This window comes from Lepisosteus platostomus, chromosome 4 (assembly GCF_059453375.1).
Source record: "Lepisosteus platostomus isolate fLepPlt1 chromosome 4, fLepPlt1.hap1, whole genome shotgun sequence".
Lineage (NCBI taxonomy): Eukaryota > Metazoa > Chordata > Actinopteri > Semionotiformes > Lepisosteidae > Lepisosteus > Lepisosteus platostomus.
Genome location: NC_142614.1, coordinates 64,191,097 through 64,200,306, shown reverse-complemented (window position 1 = coordinate 64,200,306; position 9,210 = coordinate 64,191,097). Strand labels below are relative to the sequence as shown.

Below are 9,210 nucleotides of genomic sequence, written 5' to 3'. Positions count from 1 at the left end.
CGTACTTGCTACATATTACCTCCAGCACAAAATAAAAATAAATATTTATTTAAGAACATCCTGTAAAGCTGATAATTTAATGTTTTCTGTCAAACTGCTATATGCAAACACCTGTTCCTCTGTATGTTATAATTAAAAATCTAGCTTCCATGAACATAATATATAATCAACAAGAAGATAATGAAAAGAAGTGTAAATATAAATGCACTATGGAAGAACAGATAGTTATTATACATCAATTGCCACACATGTTGAAACAGTATTTAATTTAAATTAAAATACAGTATAGTATACATAAACCATAACAGAAATTGTAGTTTCAATATGACAAGAATGGAGTTAAGTGTTACTCTGTGATTTTAGGTTAGAAATCAAACTTTTTTGTTTCTAATACAATAAGTACACAAACACACAGCACAACGGCATAGGAGAGAAATAAGAGAAATTACTGCTAGTTCAGTTTAGAAAATCATGATAATAAACATATTTTAACAATATTTTGAATTTGTCTCTTTGTCTCTTGGGAAATGTTCTCAATGTTCATATACAAAGGTACAGGAGATATGTGTTATATGGTGGTTTAAGAAAGGGGAGACTACAGTTTCTTAGTTGTGGTTAAATATGACTTCACTATTTTCCAGACCGAGGTTTTGTGAATCCACTGGCAATCTTCTCCATTGCAAAGCTGAGGAACCGGTCCCATCTGTCTTCAATTCGATCCTTCGCTCCATCGAAGAGATCAGGGCTCTCTCTTTGCTCCTGCTCATTTTCATTCTCTGCTGTCTCCTTTTCCTCATAAGCATGTGCTGGGTGAATTAAGGGAGAAGAGACCATCAGAAAACTGTGAAAAGGGCAGTTGATTTTTTAATGCTAGGTGTGTTTTATTAAGAATGGCATGTTAATTCACAGCCAGAATATGGTGTCTTCTCAAAGAAAACAGCAAAGATTTACTAAAAAGTCTTTATACCACAGTTATAAAAAAAGGCCATATAATAAAAACTTACATTTTGCAATGCAGTCTATATACAGTATATATATATCAGGGAAAGGGACCTAGTGGCAATGTTAAAGTAACAGTGACATTTAGCTAGATGGATTTATGGGGTGCCTTAGACTGTACAGTAGCTGTTTGCAGGTACCCCTGAATATAAGAGGAGTTTGAAGAGAGAAATGAAATTTGTAGAGAGAACTCAAACATGGGATGTCCTCACAGCCATAAATTGCTCCTTGCTGGACACATTTTTTCTTCATGTTATTTCTTAAACAGATTATGTAAATAGTTTACGTATATACCGTATAGCATAAAAATTTCAAACATACTGTATGAAGTTAATTTATACTCTTTATTCCACCTTTACTTAGCTACTAGCAGTAAAACAGTTGACAAAAAACCTGAACATACAGTACTTGTACATTTAAGGAGACACTGTTGAAAAAGTGCAGGAAATTACTATTACATGAATACATTAATTCATTAATTAAGCAATACTATTATATTAAGCAATGCTATTGTTTAATTTGAGTCAAAACTGCTTCAGAAACAGAGCAATAAATTATATGGCAGACAAAGGACTACATATCTTACCCAGACTGGCAACCAACAGAACCATGAAAATCAATGAAATGGTCTTCATCTTTTATATTTTCAGAGTTCTTTCAGTGCTATGGGGGATCTTTTCAGTTCACTCACATTTATCTACTGCTTTCCTACCCCACCCTGCAAAACGAACCAATCAGATTGCTGTAAAATGCATAGGAAAACTTCAGTTTTCCAGATTTCAGTTTGTGCTGATGACTGAAATTCCAAGGCCTTATTCATGTTTTTATTTCATTGTTAGTTTTTATAATTGCGCTGAGTGAGTGTTACATGATGTAAAGGGCCAGTTAAGGGTCTTAAGTACCAGTGCTGTTAGGGCACTTATAATATCCCTGCCTTCAACCTGAGAGTGACTTGTCAAAATATACAATATAAAATCTGCTGATGTTTTCACAAACACCCTGCATCAAATAAAATTGAGATCTAAAATTGGCTGACATTGCAAATTCTTTTCTGGAGTAACTGCTCTTCTTGGTAATGTGTTTAATCTTAAGTGCTGTTACTTCACAGTGCACTACTGGGATAAATGATTTTGCTCCAGAGCAAACGTTCTTCCCATTTTGTAAAGCAGTGGTAATTTATGATGCACACTTTAAAGAAAAATAAAAAAAAGAGGAAATGTAGTTTTATTGCCTGGGCAGAGTTTGTTGAAGGGGTGTAAATCAGGAAATTAGAGCTGTTCCCCTTGCAAGATGAAAATGATTGAGAATTTCCGAACTGTATCACACTTACAGCCCAACAGGTGCCTTGTGTGATAAATATATATATACAGTATTACACAGGTGTTCATTTTATTCTGTTTGGCAAATTCTTTAAGAAAAAAAAACATTGAAATGCATATTGTTTCTTATGTGGTTGTTGTTTTATTTATGTGAATCTTCCCAGATTGAATCTGGTGTACGGATTTACTGTAGCAAGTATGCTCATAATAAAATTAAGTTTCTAAATAATATAATGTAATAAGGTCACATAATGGCAGTGTAGTATTATTGTGTAGCTTTGTTTTTATTTTCAGCAATAATAAGTAAACAATACTTATTTCTCCCTAATTTTAAAATAAAGTTTTTGCCCTAAAGCACATATTGTCAAGCTGTAATACTAATATGAGCTATATTTCTTACCATATTACAGTACAGTGGCAGATTACTCTAGTGATGGAAAGTACTGTACATTAAAAGGGATCATAAGAAAAACAATACTGAAACATTTAAATGCAAAGACAAAATATTTTTTTTTAAATAAAGATTTTAAGAACTTTTTTTCTTCTTGTCATTTAGTCAGCTTTGGTAAAATACATTCCATTGTAACATTCCTACAATGTGGCAAAACACAAATCAGACACTTGTAATTATGGCAATGTTGCTGATCAAGCTGTTTGGGTGATGCAGTTACAGTATCTCCCAAAGACAGTTACTGAATACTTCTTAAAAGTTTTGTACCTTGTCTTGAATACATTGGATTTTGCAATTAAGTATTCATTGTTTTATTAAAGTCATTTTAATTCTGCAGTCAAAATTAAAGTAATAAATCAATTTGTCATTCAGTTTAATTGTATTCAGTTTAAATCTTAATCAATTTAAACTTAAATCCATAACCTGAAGGAGAAAGTAAATTTAGAAGGTCAATGTGTTTTTGTTCACTTCAATTAAGAATATTCCTTTATCTGTTCTTAAACTTCTCTGGTATGATATGTTAAATGTTATTTTCAAAATACATTTCTCTATTGCAATTTTCAATGTGGAAAAATAATATCTAATTCAGTTAGCCATATCATGTAAATCTAAATTTACAATTTACTCTGTCATGTTTGGGCAGAAATAAGGTGCGTAGGACTGGAAGGAAAATATACAGAACATTACAATTTTAAAGTTTGCATTAAAAATAAAAAAGTGCCTCTGCATTGTGTTGCATTCATATAAGTTTAAAACAAGGCATGTTGGTGCTTCTCTTCTTAATACAATAAATGTTTTTCTGGGTAATATGCTATTTACAGAATATTAAAGTATGTATCACATTACCAGTACTTTTGCACATCAACATGAAAATGTATATCTCCATAACTTCTTATTCAAAAGCCTGATTTGTCTCAGAGATGTCAACATTTTGTTAGATCAGTTTTGTTGGGGTGTGTATACACAAATCATCCTTTATATATAGTATGTAGTTGTTTGAATTAGTGGGAATACTGTTATCAGATGCCTCCAACCTCCACACATTTCCCATCTCACTTGTGCTGCATAATACTCATTCAGCCTGAAAATTAAAATTGGGTACTACATTACTATATGAAAACCATTATTTCAGGTTAGTAAAATGCTCAGGTTTTTCTAAATGTTCTGTTAATATAGTACCACAAACTGTGTCCTCGTTTGAATTATAGTAAAAAAAAACCTCTATGAAAAATCCATGTGTTTTCTTGCATAATGTGACTGGCTTTGCAGGTATTATGTAATGGATAATGATTAAAAATTTCAAAAAAATGTTGAACTTTTAATGCTGTCAGGCAAAAACATATTGCAAATAATTACCAAGCAAAGTGGAATTTTCTGTTGTATAATTGGAACTAGGGCAGAATAGTCGCATGGAAGATGGAGCTGCTGCCTCACAACATCTGGGACCTGGGTCGAGCCTAGGGCAATTTTGTTTAAAAAATGATGCATGTTCTTCCCATATCAGTGCTTGTTTTCTATGGGTGTACAAGTTTCTTCCAAACTCCCAAAGACACAGCAAGGAAACGTTGCGTCTCTAAATTACTCATGTGTGCCTGCCTACAGTGGATTGGAACCCATCCATAGTGTATTTACAGTTCTGCCTTGTGCCTGTGCTTCTTAAGTAAATGACCCTTTCGAGAAATACTGTAAGCTGTTTTCTGATGATGGATGGAAGAAGAGATGGATAATTCGAGCTAGAACTATTTTTATTTTAGGGTAACTAGCAGTTTGTGCTTTAAGGCAACAACCTCTACAGAGTCATTTAAAGCAGAAAGATCAACGTTTAGGTCAAAACGAGTAAAGCAAGACCTGAGGTTTAATATTATAGAACTTACTTTATTTTGAAAACATTATTAAATAACTATTCCAGCTGTCATTGCTGGCTGGTGGTGTACATACAAAGACAGAGCCGAAAGATGAGTGGTATTACAAAGCAACCTGGTATTAACAGTATTATGACTTTTTATTAGATTGTGAATCAAGTATTGATTACTAATTGTATTCTTTCAAAATATAATTGTAAGAAGTGTTTAAAACATTTGATACATTTTTCAATATGCTATGATGTATAAGTTCAAGTTAAAATAGGTTTTGCCTTAATCCATCTGGAACTTTTCAAGAAGAAACCGGGTGGAGACAAGATTGACTCCCCTGAGTGTTTTACACATGCATTTCCATCTTGTGCTTCTATGTTGCATAATTATATTTTTTTCTCTATACAACTTCAAACTGAAAGAAGTCTGACTGGTTTTGAGTAGAGTATGTCATTCGAAGCTTGAAATTCATATTGTTTTAAAAAGGGGAATAATGTGGAAAAAACTTTGAAAGCACAGACATAATATACAGTGTTAGTCTATATGAAACCTTAAAAAATAATATTTTTCCACTATTGATTGCATAAGTGGTGTGGATCTTTGCAGAAAACTGAAAATTGTTTTTGTCTTTGAACCAGATGGTTTGATGTTATCTGGCAGTACCTGTTGTTTTGAAAAAGATGTCAGTTTAAATAAATGTGTGTTTTTCTTCAAATCTCACTCTATTACAGCTAACTTAGAGCTCTGATTTCCTTATGTTACAGTTACACAGACACAATAGTTGTGCTGGAAGAATTGTATAAACAGTATACATTACGGTGCTGTGGTATCTGTAACTATGGTAGGTGAATATAAAGCAATTACAGTATATGCTAGTTGACCTATGAGTAAATATAATGTGTGCTTTATATATATAATTTAGACAACAGCACACTATTTTAATAAGTCAGACAGCTAAACAGACGTTAAATTACTATGCGTTAACTATAAGTATGACATTTCTGAGACACAGGGACAATGTTGCATAGTAAAAATAAACAACCTGAAAATTTAAACAAACAAATGAACACAGCATAAATAAAATAATAATATAATATAACAGTTTCAACCCCTTTTGGTAAATGAAGTCATTTAAATCCTACTTCCCAATGCAGACACAAACATGAAGCCATTTCCTTATTGTTTCAGATACATGTGTGATTTAAAGGGCGGAGGTTTCAGTTTTCAGGGAATATATAGGAAAGCTGCTCTTGAGACTACCATTGCAAAACTGAAGGCAGATGAAAACATACAAGATGAAGACCACTTTTTTCATTATCTTGGGATTCTTAGCAATTTACCGGGGTAAGAATCATTAACCTTTTTACTTCATAACACTTCTTAAATCTTGCTCTTTAAAAAGAGGAGAGAGAGTTCAATTGGCCAACTATGTTTTAGTACTATTGTACTACTGAATGTATTTCTACAGCATAGAATACTGTACTACTTACCACTTGTTAACAAAAGCAGCGGTTTCACATAAAATGTCTCAAATATTTCCTTACATAGGGCTGGTTGGGAGAATAGTGTCTGTCCAAATTTGTGCTGTAATATGCAGTTTGTGTAATCATTAAATAATTACAGGATTGGTAACAGTTTTTAAGGGGTAACTGAGTAATAGGATAAAATGCTGATCTTCCCATAGATGTCAAGTAGTTCTAAACTTCTTTCCTTAAAACTATTTTTGGAATTTTAACTTCTCTCTTTGCAAATACAGTACAGAACTACAGATATACACTTTATAAGAAAATATCAAAGTTTAGGTTAACTCAACAGTTGGATGGAGCCTGTTTACATATTTTACTGTGTTATTACAACTAAGTTCAAAATTATATTGGCTTAAAAATGCCTTTTTAAAAGTGTTACTATTCTAAACGAAGATTGAGCACCTCCACCTCAAAACATTTCTTGATTTAGATTTATTTGTGCTCATTATTTAATTCTATTTGAACTTTGAATGAAAATTTCATAATTTAACTCTTTAAATGTCTTTTGGTGCGAAATAGAAAAAAGGTTTTTTAACAGCTGCAGGTCTATTGCACTCCAACCGAGTGCCTGTAGACTGAGTGAATAAAGCTCCTTCACATTCTCTGTGTGCTTATTTATTTTCAGCTGCTCCTGCCTGTGCTGAAGATGATGACGAGGAGTCACAACCTGACACTGACATTATCCGAGAACAGTATGCACTTCTTGACCTCTTTGATGGACTAATTGGACTCCAGGAGAAGTGGAGACGATTCCGCATGTTAGCTAGACTGAATTTACCCACTGATTCTCATGACTCACGGCCTGAAGATGACTGAACTGTGGCTAAAAATGAAAACCTGCTGAAACAAAGTGTTTTTTGGATATTTTTGAAGCTCTCTTCAAAGCCTATGTTATAGAAACTTACAATACAGTGCATGTTTGAAGATGTATATCATAAATCCTACAGCATTTAGCATAGAACTACAAATGATGAATGTATTATTTTCACAAGTAGATTACTCAGCTTATTTTAATTGTTTGTTGCTAATGTGGTTCTTTGGCAAACTATTTTCAAAAGTTTTGTTGGTATTTCAGCATTAATTGTTATTGATTTGTGTTTACCTGGAAGGCAATACTAATGGTTGTATTTTTACCTTTTTATTAAATTAAATTTGTATAGTTTTTGGATGAAATGTTGGAAAAAAGTGAAATCTAAAATGTTTTCTTCTCCAGCATTAAATCTCAGAAGATTCATGTTTCAGTCTACTGTATATAGTTTGAAAATAAAGAAACTTCTTATAGAACATAAATTGTGCAAACCCAATTTGTTATAACCAAACATATAACTATTTAATGCCTGTTTCACAATATTCTGATGCCCATTAAATAATGCTAGTGTTACAAAATACTCTAGCATCGGGATACCTCTTTAACACTATTTACGATTCAAGTATTATTTAAAATATTTGTTAGGAATATAAACTTTGATTGTAAATGTTACATTGCAGATTTGTGACACGAAGCGTTAATCAGGACTCTATGCAGACGGCAGAATCTGGAAGGGAGTGAAACTAACACGGGGGAGAGAAGACTAGGAACAGGGCTAGTTGATGAACAGGGGGGCGTGTCGATGGTGCACTGGTGCTCGGGTGGGCGTGGTCCAGGTGAAAGTCCAAAGGGAGTCCAAAGGGAAATTCAGGGTGGAAGCAAAAGTCCAGAACTGGGTAGTCCATCCATGACAGACACAACAAAATTTGTGGAATCACTGCTCAGTCTCATCATTTGCCCTCAGATGGGAGGGTTCATAATACTTTCTCTAGAAAATCTCTGCACTGTGTATGCATATGTGACTGATAAAGGAAGTTAAAACGAACACACATTAGAAACAACAACAAGTAAAATAATACAGCAAATAGATAGAACAATTAGTATAAATCTCTGGAGGTTTTAGTCACAGAGAAATGTATATAATCTTTGCACATACTGATAACAGTAAGTAGTTTGGCAATTATACTTTAGTCATAAAAATTCTGACTAAAAGCTTTAAAAATGTGAATCAATAAGCAAATAACTTTGAGAGCAACAATCATAATACATAATCCATATGAAAAGGTGTGCAGCTTTTCTTCATAAAACTTTCTTTTGTACATAATTTTGTAGACATAAAATTTTTGCAATGGGTACAATTCAGATAGGTTACACCTCATGACAAATCATTTACATCTGCAGGGCAAAAGCTGCATAATTGGCTTTTAAGCAACTGACAGCATTCAAAATGATTAAACTGAGAGCCAATTTACTTCTATTGATTTCAGCACTGAATTAAAAAGAAGAGCCCATCTGTCTGACGTAAGTACAAATAATAGATTAGTTGATATGTTAGCCTGTACCATTGAGCCAACTCTTTTTCTTTTACTGGGATTGACAAAATCTTTCAATGATCATTTCAATAAGGGAGATGTCATCATTAAAGGATCGGAGGCAACTAGTGCATTCAGTACCTCTTGTTTTCCAAATTGATAATATGGCAAAATGTCAAACAGTGAAACTGTATATTCAGTGATTGTACTGAGATATACAGTACCAATTGAACCGTGACCAACAATATCTACTTTTTCAGGCAACATACAGTAAGTCATTAATGAGGAGGATTTTTTTCCATGTCTGTTGACATTTTCAGCCATTTGCATTTTTGCACATATATACCTCCAGCCATTACATAAGCCTACAGGAAAAATGACTATAAAGTGTTGATGCATATAAAATTCTATTGTCTCAAAAGAAAATGCAATTGACTGTATGACTTTATTTATCTATTTAGTCTGCCAACACATTCTGTTAAACAACCTCAGTGGGTTTGAGATCAGGGAACTAGTGAAAACAGTACATCTGTTTCAAAATCTGTGCTTATTTTTTACAATTTCAGCAATTTAAATTTAGTTTTGTTTGTGTGTTAAGGATCATCATCTAATTGAAAAAACAAATCTTTGAGCTACAAGTTGCATTTCTGATGGTAATTACTTACTTTAAAGAGTGGAATGATGTTGTGCTTTGACAAATTAACTTTCTTTTCTCCACTGTT

The 9,210-nt window shown here is 32.9% G+C and overlaps 2 long non-coding RNA genes across 2 annotated transcripts; one reads left to right on the top strand and one right to left on the bottom strand.

Moving 5' to 3' along the window:
- Nucleotides 1-247: 247 nt before the first annotated feature.
- On the bottom strand, nt 248-1,659 carry LOC148673600 (uncharacterized). Its single transcript, XR_015936217.1, has 2 exons — nt 1,586-1,659; nt 248-806 (listed from the first exon to the last, which is right to left on the bottom strand). It is a non-coding gene; the product is annotated as an uncharacterized LOC148673600 (long non-coding RNA).
- A 4,165-nt stretch (nt 1,660-5,824) lies between these two features.
- Nucleotides 5,825-7,438, top strand: LOC148673599 (uncharacterized). Its single transcript, XR_015936216.1, has 2 exons — nt 5,825-5,966; nt 6,774-7,438. It is a non-coding gene; the product is annotated as an uncharacterized LOC148673599 (long non-coding RNA).
- The last annotated feature ends 1,772 nt before the right edge of the window (nt 7,439-9,210 follow it).